This window comes from Bos indicus x Bos taurus, chromosome 1 (genome assembly GCF_003369695.1).
Source record: "Bos indicus x Bos taurus breed Angus x Brahman F1 hybrid chromosome 1, Bos_hybrid_MaternalHap_v2.0, whole genome shotgun sequence".
Taxonomy (NCBI): Eukaryota; Metazoa; Chordata; class Mammalia; order Artiodactyla; family Bovidae; genus Bos; species Bos indicus x Bos taurus.
The window spans coordinates 137,951,766-137,967,806 of NC_040076.1; the positions used below are offsets into that span (position 1 = coordinate 137,951,766).

General features: G+C 42.9%; 1 protein-coding gene and 1 non-coding gene across 15 annotated transcripts in view; one reads left to right on the forward strand and one right to left on the reverse strand.

Annotated features, from left to right (window-relative positions):
- NEK11 (NIMA related kinase 11) overlaps positions 1-16,041 on the reverse strand; it is a 273,343-nt gene that overhangs the window by 12,891 nt on the left and 244,411 nt on the right. The window lies entirely within an intron of this gene.
- Positions 8,136-8,242, forward strand: LOC113899488. The gene has a single exon (XR_003512918.1). It is a non-coding gene; the product is annotated as a U6 spliceosomal RNA (small nuclear RNA).

Below are 16,041 nucleotides of genomic sequence, written 5' to 3' on the forward strand. Positions count from 1 at the left end.
TGGGGGGAAGTGGTAGGAATAGCATTTGAATGGAGACTTGGATGGCCAGGTTCACTGGGGAGCAGGGCATTCCCAACTGAGGGAAGAGGTGGCCAGGCAGGTTAAGCTCTGCATGGAAGGAAAGCAGACTAGGGTGACAAAGGCCTAACAGAGCAGCAGAATGACAGGCAGTGAGGGCAGACGCTCAGGCAGGGCAGAGAGCTTGGAGGATGAGGAAGGGATCCTGCCTTTACCTGTATGCAGTGGGACCTTTGAAGGGCCGACAGGATCTGAACCTTGTTATAACCAGATCACTCTGGTCCTGTGTGAAGTGAGTGAATCACAGGGAGCCACTGTCAAGGGCAAATCAAGAGATTTGAGCACCATGCAAAAGGCTTCAGTGCCCTTGATATAAAGATCCTTGTGACTAGTTCTTCCCCAAATTTTAGTGCCAAGAAAACTCTCCTACTAAGCTGGTTCTTGTTGACTCAGAGGGTTTCTCCTCTTGTCCAGGCCACCTGGAAGCTCAGAGCTGAGTTTGTTAGGGGAAGCACGCTGATTGAAACTGCCCACCCTGGCCAGGCACCATAGTAACCATTTGTATGAGTTGTTTTACCACAGGAGGTTCTGGTAAGGAACAGGGAACCAATAAGCCTCCACCAACCAGAAGAGCTCGAGAAAGGTCAAAAGGAGACACCACTTGTCCAACCACCTCCCAGAATCCTTCTCTCTGGCATCCATCTTGGCTGAGTAAGGTGTGCACCACCAGGAAGAACTCTGAGTCAGAATGATTGGCTAAAGACAACCCCATGGGATGGGGTTGGGATGGGAAACTAATGGGGGTGGGAAACTAATCCCATCACCATAAAACCCAAGACTGCAAGCCATGTAACAGAGCGGTCCTCCTGGGTTCCCATACCTTACTGCTTTCCATCCGGGTGCCCTTTCCCAATAAAATCTCTTGCTTTGTCAGCACATGTGTCTCCTCGGACAATTCATTTCCAAGTGTTAGACAAGAGCCCAGTTTCGGGCCCTGAAAGGGGTCCCCCTTCCTGCAACAAGTTGATACTTATTTGCAGGGTAAACTGTTCAATTTATCATCTGGCATCCAATCTCATTTTTTTTTTTTTTTTTTTTTTGCCATTCCATGCCTCATACAGAACTTCCCTGCCCACCTGGGGATGGAACCCATGCCCCCTGCATTGAAAGCATGGAGTCTTAACCACTGGACCACCAGGAAAGTCCTCTAATCTCAATTTTATACATCACTTCCCATATATGCTTTTACAAACTTTTCTCAAAACACCAAAGAGTTGTAAAAAGTCTCAAAACACCAAAAAGCAATACTAGTTAGAAATGTAAGAAGTTGGGACGCAAGACACTGGTACCTGACCAGTAGTTCCTTTGGCAACGTGTACACCGGAAGTTGTTTGTGTGTTTTGTTTTTGATTGCTTGGTGTATTGTAATTGAGGGGCAGATAGCAAGGAGCTTTTAAATGTCTGTTAACCTTTGATACTAAAATATTGTAGCAACTTGTTGACATTCAGTTTCTAATCTTTACAAACAAATGAATGCCATGGCTTTTCACGACCCTCCTAACATTACTACAAGGATGTCATAAAACATTTTAAGATATACAAAATAGTGTAAAATATAATACAGTGAACAAGCATATCCAACTCCCTGTTTATGGATTCAAGTATTAGCAAATGCAGCTGAAGCTCTGAATTCTCTCGCTAATTATAATCCCTTCCCAATCACCAGAGGTAACCACTATTCTGAATCTGGTGTTTTATCATACACAAGCATTTTAAAAATGCTTTTATTACATATGTAAGTATGTATCCCTCAGAAATAAGTAGCACTGTTCTGTGTGTTTTTACACTTTCAGTAAGTGGTGTCATACTTGGGTTTTTTCTTGCCTTTTTTTGCTAAAATTGTCAATATTTACCCCCTTTGCTGCTGGAGCATGCTGATTTTCTGCTTGTGCCAGTCCATGACTACTCTGAATTTGTTATCCTGATGAAGTACATTTCTGGTCGTTTCTACCACCCCCACCCCGTCACTACCACTTTCACTAACAAAGCTGCTGGGAACATTTGTGAAAACCCTTTTTGGATTGTTTTTACTTCAAACTACAATGTATATGTATATGTGTGTGTGTGTGTGTGGAAAACCAAGCCTTTCAGAGACTGTTCCTACATAATGTAATTATTTTCAGAATGACTTACCATCATTCACATCCTATCTTTCATAATGGATCCAAGATGGATATTTTATAAGAAAATACAATCTAGAGAGGGGTAGAATTACAGAACTTTTAAAAAGTCCTGCAAAGTAACAAGGAGTCATCTAATCAGATGCCTTCATTTTATAGGTGAGGAAAGTGACTCCGGGATGGGGGAGGGGCCTCCCCAGTGGTGAGCACTGAGCTTCAAGAATGGACTCTATACTGGCCTCCGCAAAGATGGACATACATGTGAGATAAACATAAAATAAACAAATCTTCAGTAGACAAGGCGCCATGAGATGTGGACCACTTGGTGAAGTCCTTCCTGGCTGAATTATGACTGTGCTTCTCTTGGTCAATTCAAACCACTTTCTTAATTTTTCAAAAGTCAGTTTCATCCTAGCTTTGCTGGAGTCAAAGGAGAGAGCAGGAGATTAAACAGATTTTCTAATCAAACACAAGAATAATTGGATTTGCAAAGGAAAATGAAAAGAAATCACAAGGGAAAAGAAATTAGAACATAAATATGTTTGGGAGAATTCCTCAGAACAAGAGTGAGTTGTTATAGTGGGAAACTACAGGTTTCCTTGGAGAAGAATGAATTTTAAAGCTGCCTTTCATTTGATCAGATTCTGTAAGAACTCTCTCCTTGACTAAACTTTAGTTAGGCTTCTCTGTGTCCATCTTCTGCTCAAGGAGGCCTCGTCCTTGGCTGCAGTCTCTGTCCCACTGGGCCCAGTTTAGCAAGGATTCCCATGCCCTTCATACCTAAGCAATTCCCCTTAGTAATCTTCTGTCCACTGACTTCCTTCCTGCTCACTGGCTACACATCCCCAGCCGTCCCTGTTGTACTCAAGCAGAGGTCAGTCTCTCTCCCTTATCGCAGTAGTCTTGAGTAAAGTCTTCCTTGCCTGTTTGATTTCTGTCTGGGGCAATTTTTCTGAGACAGATTCACATCTCAGTGCCAGAAAGTCACTGGGTCCAGGGCAAAAACTGCCCATAATGAGAAGGGCTGTGTCTTGGTTAACCTGAGACAGACTCAGTGCCTGCCTGACATAGAAGCACAGTCACCAGTGGTGCCCGTTCCATTGTCAAAAGGGTCCTGGTTTGGATAATAAATTATATGGTCACCCACACGTGATGTGAAATTTACTGGCTAAATTGTCATTGAGGACCTTAATGACAAGAGGACCTACTGGACTTCAAAATGGTGCTATAGCAACTACAAAGGACAAAAGAGAGCAGACTCTTTAGATGAGAACATCTCCTTTTAGTCCTGACTCCCCCTCCACCCCTCCCCCACCCCAAGACATACATAGTTACATTTGATTTGTATCATTTTATGTCCCCAATTAAAATGGTTCTCCATGAATAAAACATGATTTTCATCGCTTTGTAGCTCAACATGTTCACTCGTCAGCTTTATTGTACCTCTCACTTGATGACTACAGATTGGTTTATCACAGTATATTTACCATCAACAAGACATGCATTCCAGAGAGGGAAGGAGGGAGGAGATGAGCCCAGGAAAGCCAATGTGCCACAGGCCCGAGGAAAAACAGCTGAGATCAGGGAATCACACCTCATTCTCTGCTGAGTACCAGTTAAGGACTGAAACGACTTTGCAAAACAGTAACTGAAGCTGACACCTGCTCTTGACAGGTGGGAGCAGACCAAGATTGCCCTGTGCTTTCACCTGCTGTGGAAAGGGATAGGCGGGAGGGATTCCCCTACAGCCTCCCGCCGGGAAACACTGGGTTTCTTGTCTTCTGCCCTAACCCCAAAGGGGGAGACCCTCCAGTAACGTGAGGTTTGTGAGTAATTTTGAGCAATGGCTTTTATAGTTACTTTCACTTATTTGAAACTATCTGCAAGAGGCCCTTATCTTGCAGAGTGCTCCCAGGTCCGAGGGGATGGCTGCAGACTCTGTCAGCAAGATCTCAGGCTCTAGCTTTAAGATACAGATGGGCTGGGGGGCAGAGGGAAAGGATTGAATTAGGATAATCTCCAAATTTCCTGCTACTGGGAAAGTCAAAGATTCTATCCTCAGCTAGGTTTGATAGCTCCTGTTTTATAGGCAGGAAGATTTGAAAGAAGAGAGAGCAAGGCCACTGAGGGGGACTGGTGCCTCTTGACTTCAGCACTCCGTGTGTGACCCGCAGGAGGAGATGGCAAATTTAGAAAGAGGAACCAAGGCTGTCAGAAGGGTACTTTACCCTGGAAGCAGGATCCCGCCTGCAGCATCACCCCTCACTGGAGCTGGTTGGAAACACAGGCTTTCAGGACCCACACAGACCTACCGGATCAGATTTTTCATTTCAGAAGACTCCAAGTGATTCATGTGCGCTTTAGAGTCTGAGAACACAGGCTGGAGCTGTGGATTACATTTTGAATAGGAGGACTCCATAAAGCATTTCAAACTATGATGAAGTTTTGAAGAAAATTCTGATGTTTTTATGGGATCAGGCCAGCTTTCCAAGCTCCGAGGCATCATTTCCCATACCACACCCTCTACAGAATTACGGAACTTAAATTTCTTACAATATGAGTTTAAATCTGATAAGAGTAATGCTTCCATTGATGGGAGTCTTCATCAATTTCAGGCTGACTCTGTCTTTCTCATCTCTTCTCTCTCTCCTTCTCCCTAAATCTCTGACATGCAGCTTTACATTAGTAATAATCTTGGATTCATAACACACTCTCAGCATCGTGTTTGTCTTAAGAGGAGGACGCCAGCCTTGTCTGGGTTGGAGACTAGAAACTATAGTCTGGTAGTTTGCTTGCCCATGTTTGCCTGACTCCTAATTCTGCATCGGCTAGAAGCCCCTCTGCTTAAATAAGCAGGAAACCTCTTTCCCTTCAATTTGGGAAATATTGTATTCCAGTTTTATCTTACTGATGATCTAAGAAGTAACAAGAAAGCATAAACCTATGTTAATAGTTTTCCCACCTTTTCTTTGTATCTGGGACAGATATTGCAGAAATCATTTGGTATGAAATGAAGTTTCGATTAGTTCTAAAATATATTAGACGTGTATAATTGGTAGCCTTGGGAAGAAACAGGAAAAATTAAATTGCAGGCTTTAGTTGAACTACGTGGAACTGCCAGTTTTACAGGTTAAAAAAGTCAAATATTGGCAATTTCATTTATTCAACCTAGTTAGGATGTTTCAATTAAGATTTTTCTTGACATAAGAAATATTAAGAGGTTTGACAGTGCTTTTTGTGGAGGCTGAGTTGTCTCTTAACATTTTTTTTAATTAATTAATTTATTTTTGGCTGTGCTGAGTTTCTCTGCTGCTTGGGCTTTTCTCTAGTTGCGGCAAGTGGGTCCTACTCTCTAGTTGCAACGCTTGGGCTTCTCATTGCAGTGGCTTCTCTTGTTGCAGAGCACGGGTTCTAGAGTGAGTGGACTCAGCAGTTGCAGTTCCTGGGCTCTAGAGCACAGACTCAATAGTTGTGGCACATGGGTTTAGTTGCTCTGAGGCATGTAGGATCTTCTTGGATTAGGGATTGAACTCGTGTCTCCTGCTTTGGCTGGTGGATTCTTTACCACTGAGCCACCACAGAAGCCCTGAGTGGTTTCTTTTATTTGGGGATATTTTTTGGAAGTTGGGGCAAATGCTTTGAAGGCTAGACCACCATCTTTCTATTCTAAGCAGGCAGGGGAACATGGGCTGTGGGAAGGTTAAGTTTGGTTACAGATTTAGGATGAATGTATGTGTCCTTGAAGGAGGCTTATAACCTTCTGAATCTGTGAAATATATAAATGGTGACACAGAAATATAGATAGTTGACACACAAACTAGAGTAAGTTTCTTTTCTGCTTTCTTTCTACAGTCAGGTATACTTAATACTTGAACTCTGATAGGAGTAAGAAAAGAAAAATTCTCCCTTCCGTATGTCAGCATCACTCTTTAGTTGGAATGAGAGGAGTGAAGTCAAAGTGAAGGGTAAGAATCTCTTCCCTTTCTTGGTAATTGTCACAGTCACACCGTAGGCCTGCTGTATTCCATGGCATGGTGGGCATAATTCTATGATAGGCCAAACTGCATCATGTTCTAATTATGTATTCAAATGTGCTGGTCCAAGGGTCACACTTTGACTTGAAGGTAGGGAGTGCATGCTAAGTTCCTTCAACTGTGTGACTCTTTGTGACCCTACGGACCATAGCCTGTCAGGCTCCTCTGTCTCTAGGCAAAACTGGAGTGGGGTGCCATTTTCTTCTCCAGGGGATCTCCCCAGCCCACTGTCTCTTGCATCTCCTACATTGGCAGGCAGGTTCTCTACCACTAGCGCCACCTGGGAAGCCCTGACTCGAAGGTAGAGACCATGTCTTAATTGTGATGACGTGTCCAGTGTCTTCAAGGCAGCTTGGCAGACAGTAGGTGTCAGTAACTGCTATATGGCAAAATTTAAAATTTGTAGAACAAATGATGGCTTTTAGTAACTAATTACATTAACAAAAGTTGAAAATATTACATTAAAAATCTTTGTGGATTATGGAAACTAATTTGTCAATAAATATCAAGGGCCACATCCTATGAGCCAATAATTATAACAAAATATTATACCCTATGAACCAGTAATTACATTTATCTTCAGAAAGGCTTTGAAATTCAAAAACAGCATTTGGTAAAAAAAAAAAAAAATGTTACATACAAGTTGGAAAATTATGTACAAGTTGGAAAAACTGAAAACAAAAATCCAAGAGTAGGAAAATATTTTTTTGGAATATTTAATAACATTGGAAAATGCTCAAGGAAGGAAGGGGAGAAAAATCATGACACACATCCTGCTTTTGTTTTAAACTTAAAAAAAAACACCTTTAAACGTAGCATCACATTACAAAGATGTCCCAAGTATTAAAAATTCTGCCAAAGCAGTGTTTGTAATGGCTATAGAATTCCATTGGATATAAATACAATAAGTTATGAATTGTGTTTTATAAATGTACACAAGCTTCCCTGGTGGCTTAGCAGTAAAGAATCCACCTGCAATGCAGGAGATGGAGGAGATGCAGGTTTGATCCCTGGGTCAAGAAGATTCCCTGGAGGAGGGCATGGCAACCCACTCCAGTATTCTTGCCTGGAGAATCCCATGCACAGAGGAGCCTGGCGGGCTACAGTCCATGGGGTCACAGAGTCGGACATGACTGAAGGGAATTAGCACGTGCACACACACTAAAATCACACACAGATGGGGTGATATGCATATTGTCTGGCACCTTCTTTTTCTCAGCTAACAACATTATCTAGAGAGCTCACCACAGAAGCACATGCAAAACTTCCTCAATTCGTTTTTTGTGCTGGGATAGTATTCCATTGCAGAGACGTGCACTGATTTTTTCAAAACAACTTGTATTGATACTTTCAACTATTTCTAGCCTTTTGCTATTAAATAGTCCTGTGACAGACACTTTTGACATATATTTCTGTGCATTTATGCAATTATATCCATGGGATAAATTCTGATACTGCTGGATCAAAGATTCTTTTTAAGAACTCCAATAGACATTGGCAAATTGCGCTCCAAACTTACACCAATGAATGCTGTCTTGAACACTGCATAAGGTCACTTCTTCATTTAAAATGAAATAATGGATGGGATACATTTGCATGCGTGTATTTGAAGCAGAGTTCATGAGCTCCAGTAATGCACAGCGCCATGAGAACTGGATCTCCCTCCTTTCTCCCCACATCCTTCCCACTCTGCCTTCCCTCCTTCTTGCCTTTTTTTTCTTCCTTCCTTCCTTCTCCTTCTCTCCTTTCCCTCCATCTTTCTTCCTTTCTTCCCTCCTTCCTGCCCCTCCTTTCTTCCTTCCCACCTTGTTACGGGAGGAGAGACATGTGGGAAATTAGAGTGAAGGTCATGTTCCAGTTAGAGCATTAGAAGAAAACAGGGAATAGGCTTAGCTGGAGCAAGGTGCTCCCTCTGGCAGGACAGATGCTGAAACTGGACCCATACAGAGGAGGTCAGCGTGGCCCCTGTCTGAGGACGATATACAATTCTGTGAAGTATTCCATATGTCACAGTAGCTGTGATGTGATGATGTGCTCACTAACTTTATTGTGGTGTGCTGGGCTAAGTCGCTTCAGTTGTGTCCGACTCTTTGTGACCGAATGGACGGTAGCCTGCCAGGCTCCTGTGTCCATAGGATTCTCCAGGCAAGGACTGCCATTTCCTGCTCCAGGGATTTTCCTGACCCAGGGATCGAACCCGTGTCTCTTACATCTCCTGCACTGGCAGGCAGGTTCTTTACCACTTCACCACCTGGGAAGCCTAATCTTATTGTGGTAATTGTGTCAAATCATGATGTACAAACCATCACACTGTACATGTTAAAAGATGAACTGAGGCATATTAAAAAATTTAAGAGTTTATTGAGCAAAAATAGATTTGAATGGAGTGGTGTTAAATCACAAGTGGTGAGGGCCCTCCACTGATGGGATCTCAGCGAGAGACTCTCTAGAGAAAAGGTGAAAACAAAGTGAGGAAATGATTGATGATTGGCTTCAGCCTCAAGCCTGATGGGTGGTTTGTGCTCAGCTGTCCTTGAGTTTCAATTTCATAACCTTGAGGCATATACAAATTTAGATTTTGGCTTGCTGATGTCGGCCGCAATAACATTAGAGACACACTGAACTCATGACCTACCAGTTTAATTAACCTAGTGTACACCTTAACCTTAACAACATCGTATGTCAATTGTATCTTGAGAAAACAGGAATGAAACTTGGAAGCAGACTGTTATGGGGAATACAGTACATAGAAATAAATCTGCAGTATGGGCATGTGTCTCATTTTCCTGGGCACAGAAAGGATTCAGGGAGGATCCTTGTTAAGATGCAGATTCTGATTCTGCACGTCTAGGGTGAGGCCTGAGGTTCTGCATTTCTAGTGGGCTTGCAGGTGACACTTATGTGACTGGTCTGGGATCACACTTTGAGGAAAAGCACTTAGTTGACAAAGCCTCCTGCCAGAAATCAGTGGGGAGTGGGTAAGCATTACTGTTGCAGTCAGGAATGCCCCTGCAAGTGTTACAAGGTGACAAAGAGATGGCAGGCTCAGCCGGTCACTGCTACTTCATCCACCAGCTCCAGTCGGGCCCACCGCAGCAAGGGGACCAGACAAATGCTGCATGAAACCTATGCTTACTTCCCCCACTCCTACAGGAACCCTTACCTTTAAATCAGATCATATTCTATTTGCTTCATCTCCAGAAGTCAGTAATAACTTCTGTCACACAGAGTCCTTCAGTATTTCCTTGATTTGAGGAATTAAACCCTGGTGTCACTGACTCTGTCCAGGGTTTAAGACTGCCTTTGGTTCAGTCTGCCCATAGCCTGCAGCTGGAGGGACAGGGGCCCTGCCTGTTCCTTTCCTTATGAGATGAGATGAACACAGTAGAACTACTGCCCGAAGGCCCAGAATTAACATGTGGCCTTACAGCACTGCGACTTCCCCTGGATTGGGCTACTTGCAAGCTTCTCTGCAACCTCCCCATATTCCACCAAGATATTTTCTGAAGTGTTAAATTTGGCAAAGCTAAGGGTGCTAATCTATGTTTAGGAACCAGGATACTGCTATATTTAAGTCTTCCTGTGTGATTGTTTCCTTGCCATCAATCCTTGTAAATCAAGAGGAGTTTAAATGCTAACTTCAAAAATTCACAAGCTGCAGTTGACAGGAACATTTTTCACCTCCCTGATCCAAGCAGACAATGCGTGATGCTGGAGGGCTAGCTGTTACCTCTCTCAGCTTCTGCTCAAGGATAGGGAGCCCAGATGATACCTGAGAACACACACACACACACACACACACACACACACACACACACACACTATACAGACAAGAGCTCTGGTTTGAAGCCTTAGGGAAACTAGCTAAAGCTTGCTCTCCTTTTCAAAACATAATCAAGAGGACAAGACTCGAACAAGCACAGGTCTTAAGAACTTTGTCACCTGATGAAGCTGTTCAATGTATCCTCTGTGTTTATTTATACTCAGAAAAGTATTTGCATCTAAGAAATAGGTTCTGTGTGAGTGAATGGTATATTCTTCTAAAGCCTGGTGGATACTCAGGGTCAGCTTTCTGAGTAATAGACACAAATTAAGGATCCATGAGAAAAACTTCTAATATGCTTGTATTCACTTTAAATTTTGCTCTAATTAAGGATCATTAAAATATATGATGGTTAGCAATTAGGTTGTTTTTATGCTTGATTCATGATTTCATTTGCATTAAAAAGTTTTGAATAGAAAATCAGAGAGGCATAATGTTTCTTTCCTTTTTCAAGAAATTAGGATGGAAAACTCTATGTTTATAACAAACGATTATCTACCTGGTGTACAAAAGAAAACAGACAACTCTTTGAGAGTTATCTTTACATATAAACACATCAAAAGCCATACAGATCTTTATGCATTTATATGGATGATTTAAACCAAATATGAAATAGGAGCTTAGATAAAGGCTTGTTTCAGGACCATTGAATATCAAGACTCTTTTCCACCAAGGATGCTGAAGGAACTGCTCAGGTTTCATGGAGGAACAAGAAGTGCATAACCCTGGTCTGTTCCAAGGACACCTTTGTCATGGGTGTGCTGGCAGGCTGCACCAGTTCCAAAACTATTACCTCTGTTTCAAACCCACTCTTCCCTACTTGCATTGGGATGCTGAGCCCATGTCTCTGCTGACCATATTTTCCCTTTGTCAGCAGCTTTCTACTAGGCTCGCTCCACCAGAAGGGGGTGCCAGAGGGAGACAGGTGAGCGGGAGAACTTCCCTCCCATTCCTGTGAATGTCTGGCTGACCCGCTCCCCACCAGCAGCTGGTGAATTCACTTCTGGTTTCTCCGACCTGTCCAACTTTCCTGTAAACCCTCAGAGACCCCAGCGCAAGAAGCTGGCATCCTCTTTATCTGCAACCTGGGTACCACACTACGGGGCCCCTCTGCAAGCTCAGAGCCATTAGCATGAGTGACCCAGCAGTCCCCTGCTGAATGTCTGAGTCTCTGTGCCCAGGGCCCCTCCTCCAGGCTTCTGAGTTTTCATATCCCAATCTCTTCCTCCTACTCTTCTGACCTTGGTGCCAACCATTTCCTGCACTTGCTACTCTGAGATATTCCAGTATCCCCTCTGTCTTCTTGGCACCCTAATACATGGTTAACAACTCAGTATTACACTCCCTCCACTAGAACAACTGGTGTGTGCCTTCTCCCAACAGGCCCTGCTTATGGACAAGCTGGTGGAGAGGCTGGGCAGGGGTCCTTCCCAAGATGTGTTCTCTGAACACAGAAGATGTCCTTAGGTAATCTGTTGTGTGATTTGATATTAAATCAGCTGTAGGTCAAGCTACCTGGCCCTTACCAAGGCATCAGACATGAGCACAAGAAAAAGTTGTTCTGTGATCTTCCACCTCCATCCACTGCTACCCACGTTCTAACAGGAAATGGGAATGAATAGGCTGTGAGGTGGTAATTACAGAATTCTACAACTTCCTCAGTGTAACACACTCACAAGCAGGTTTACACACTCATGACATACACCCACACACCACACCATACACACTTTTTCACCATTTCTTCAGCGAGAAATTAAAGCAATGAGAGGGATTTCCAGAGAGAAATCTGGAGAGCCACAACCAGGACACCAGGCGTGGTTTGCTGTTTTAGTTGCCAAGTCATGTCCAACTCTTTATGGCCCCAAGGACTGTAGCCAGCCAGGCTCCTCTGTTCATGCGGTTAGATGAAGAGAATTCTATGTTGTTAGCAGAATAAATGCCAGCAATGCTGGGGTTGCAGTTGACATTTATTTCCCTATATGGTGGACTGAAAAGTAAATGCACCTTGATTTGAAATACTTTTAAATGAGTGGGAAAATTCCCAGTAATTCATTTACTTTTAGGAAACTCATAATGCTAAAGTGCTGCTTGTTCAGATGCCAACCCAGGAGGCAACACTCTAACCGGAACAAACGCTCCTGTTTTTGCAGAAGGCAGTCGTGTGCTGCACGAGTCTTGCTCAGGCAAGTTCCCAAGAACCTTTTGTTCGTGCTGCTTGAACACAGCAAGATTGCACACACGGAAACACTGTGTGAAGGATGTCAGGTGTGTTGCTTTGTCTACAACAGTGAGGACTGGAAATAGCTCCTGAATCTTGTCTATTTCTCCTGCCTCTCATTTTTTGTCTTCCTATTTGAACCATCTTGGAACAGGCACGTGTGAGCACCATAGGGGTCCTGAGACTATTGGCTGAATCACCTTTGCCCCTAGTCGAGGTTGGAAGGGATCAACTAGAGTTTGTGGTGCTTGTTACAGATGTAGAAGCTACAGTTATAGGCTGAGTTGGCTGAACATTCATTTGAAAAATATTCAGTGTCTTCTAGAGAGACAGTGGCAGGCTATGAGCAGATTCTTCAGAGGAAGGATCCCTGCAGCCCATACCTGCCCGGATCCCACACTACCCGGAAGTCGCCTGAATCAGTCCTCAGGATCCCTGGATTCTAGGTCTGCTCTGTCCACAGGCTGAGGCTTAGAGGACATTCCTGTCATCTGCAGAGTGAGCTCAAAGCTATACTGCATGTCGTCCAGACTAAATGTCAACAAGTTACAGAGATGCTACATTGTCTTGATGGCATGAAAACCATTTCAGTTTTCACAGTCTGGAGATGGCACATGCCCACACAGTCCATTCTGGTCAGCATCTAGTATTAGACACAATGGCTGGACACAGGCATCAGTGTGGCAGGCAGTGCTGCTGACGTGGGGTTGGGGAGGAGACCCAGATGCTGGTCACAGACATGACTGCAATTAACCCTTCTCCTGCGTCCCAGGCCCTGGACCTAATTACCTCAGGTAATAACAGGCATTGTTATCCACATTCACAGATGATGAGGTTAAATCTCAAAGAGGTGAAGCTGTGGCTCAAGGTCATAGCGCTGTTTGACGGCAAAAAGTCAGAGTTTATACCCAGGTCTCCTTCTCAGGGCAATCACAAAGCCCCGTCTGACTCCCTCTCTCCCCACTCAATTTTAGGCTTTAGGAGCCTTTTCTCAGGTGATTACAATTTTACAGGCAAAACTCATAACTCCTTGGGTGACAGAGACCTGGTTATAATATTATGACAGGTTAGTATTTTCCTAAGATTAACCAGCCAGTCCTTTAAAATAAAAAGTAAGTTTAAAGCCTCTCTGGTCTTTGTGGGCATCCACTGAATTGGCCAGTGGTTTACAACTGTTGCTGCGTCCTCCTCCTCTCCAGTACATCTGTCCCTGGACCTTACTGATTTATATGCACCAAACGTTTGCAAGAACTGTACTCTTCATGCTGGTCTCCAGTGTTCCTTCTAAGTGACAAACATCTGCCACCTTAGCACCTTCTTTAATACTTCTGTTTTTGCATGCATGCTCCTAAACAGGATTTACTCATCACTATTCAGCCAACAACTTGGAGCGCAACACTGGGCTTCTATGTGCTTGATCAAATTTAGTCATAAGAAACAAATGAGAGTAGGCAACATTATCTTTCTCATTTTATGAAGCAGGAAAGGGAGGCTCAGAAAACTCAGCAAGTCACTCAAAACTACAGAGCAGGTAAGTCACAGAGTTGATCTTGAAGTTCCAGCCAAATTTCCAGGGCTGACACAGTTCCCAACACATGTAAACACAGAGCTTGAGGAATCCCCAGAACTCCACTGTACACAGCAGAATTTGTGGAAGGAGGAAAATAGTTAACAGGGCTAGTGGTATTTCCTTCCCTCCGACCTTGGTGTAGGAAGAAGCTCTGTGGTCCTCAGGTTGTGGAGTTGGATGCAACGGCTGGGCTGTCAGTATTTACAGACATTCCGTCAGGGGTGCTGACAAGAGCAGCTTAAAGAAATGAAACATCATTTTCAAGCACAGTTTGGAAGATACAAACTGCTTGAGATGCCCCATTATGTTGTTACACAACTCCTGTATTTTCTGTATTCGTCATTTTTTTCCTGCACAGATATAGACTGTACTTCCTTCTACTGATGTGCCGAAGCAGCCAAGAAACATCCTGCTGCAGTTGACACTCAAAAGGTACAAATATGCCAGAGCCTCTGACATTGCTTTTCACTTTGAAGTTTGAAAGAATGTGTGTCATATACAAAGTAAAAGTTAAAAATTAAAAACAAAGAGATGCAAGAGATAAAAAACAATACAGTGTGTAGAATGTAATAGCAAGATGTTCATCAGTGAATTTGTCTATGAAATTTCCCCCCTTCTAGTCCTGAGAAGTCATCTTTGAGGCCTCACTGTCTCCTATGAACACCTTGCATCAAGCCTCACATGAAAGCCCTGCTCCTTACTGCAGCCCTACATGCTATCCAGAGAAAAGAGACCTCTGATTGTCTGAAAACTGACCTTAAAGCCCATTTTCCTTAAGTTTAATCACAGTCCACCCAAGGGATTATTATAGATGAGTGAGTGATCTTTCAGAGACTTGGGGACACCAGAAGGAAGAAACTCATTTATTTATGTCCCCATATTTCATTCATTCATCCACTCACTCATCCTTTTGTACTCATTGAATACCTAATCTTTGTGCCAAGGAATCAAAGCATCCTGTTTAAATCATCTATCTTTTTTCCATGGACAAATGCAATAAGGAAGTCTTACAAATGCAATAATCATATCTGCCTTTCAAAACACACCATTTCACCCTCACATTTCTCAACATGAGGGGTGTTTTTTTTATAATGCTGTTTAGGCTGTCTGGCAAAAACCTTCTAAGTTAATTTACTCACCACCTTCCACTTAGGCAGAAAATTGTGTCATACAAACACACGCACAAATTACAGAGCACTTGTCTTATACCCAAATAACCTAGTCTATGAAGAATCTTGGTATGATTTGAGAGGTATTGAAACCTCATTGTCTGGAAGCTGTGTTTAATGAGGACTCTTTCCTGGTCTTCCTTTCTTGTTTGATGGGGTCTCATAATAAGCATCATGGTGTCCATGCTTCTGATTGCAGGAGATCAATGTTAGCCTGTATCTCAACTAGGAAATGACTCTCTTATGAATTTTTAAAGTAATCCAAGTAGCAATTTCAGAGACTAACTTTGTGTTGCTTTGGTTTCCCCAAAAAAATTCAATTAGGAAAGAATGTATATACCAGTGAATTTTAAATGTTTTTCCCAATTCCATGGCAGGTAAAATATTCACAGAGACCAAGGGTCCTAATATTCCAGAAAGCTACAGGCCAAGCAAACAGCAAAAAGCATTCTGGAGGAATTAAGTAGCACCTAGCATTTTACAGAATGCATAGAAGAAGTATGAATTACAAAAACTAGACAATAGTGACTGAACTTAAGTTGAATCTTACCAATCATTAGGAGCTAATATAATTAAGTTTTACAAATTGTTAAAGGGTTCTGATGCAAAGAATAGGTCATCTCAGTTCAGAATAGAGTGGGACATGCCAAAGACCACCAGCAAAATATGTGCCATACAAGGAGGAGAAAAAGCTGGACCAGACTGGACAAGTCATGCTGCAGAAGGGTACCTGCCATGTCCTAGGGAAGGAGGTGGAAATTTGTTGTGCTCACTCTATCTTGTCCTCTGCACCCCTGCATTTAGCCATCAGATTTCTTCATTCATACTGTTCACATGCCAAAAAGTAAAGTTGATCACACTCCACAAATACTTGAGAGACCTTTAGATAGTTCTGTGTTAAGAAACACTCCACGCTTTAATATGTTAAGACTTTCTTGGCTATTACAGATACATAATATAATAAGGCTTATATGGAAAAGGCCTGAACACGGGCAAACCAACCCAGCAGAATCCCTTCCTGAAGTCTGA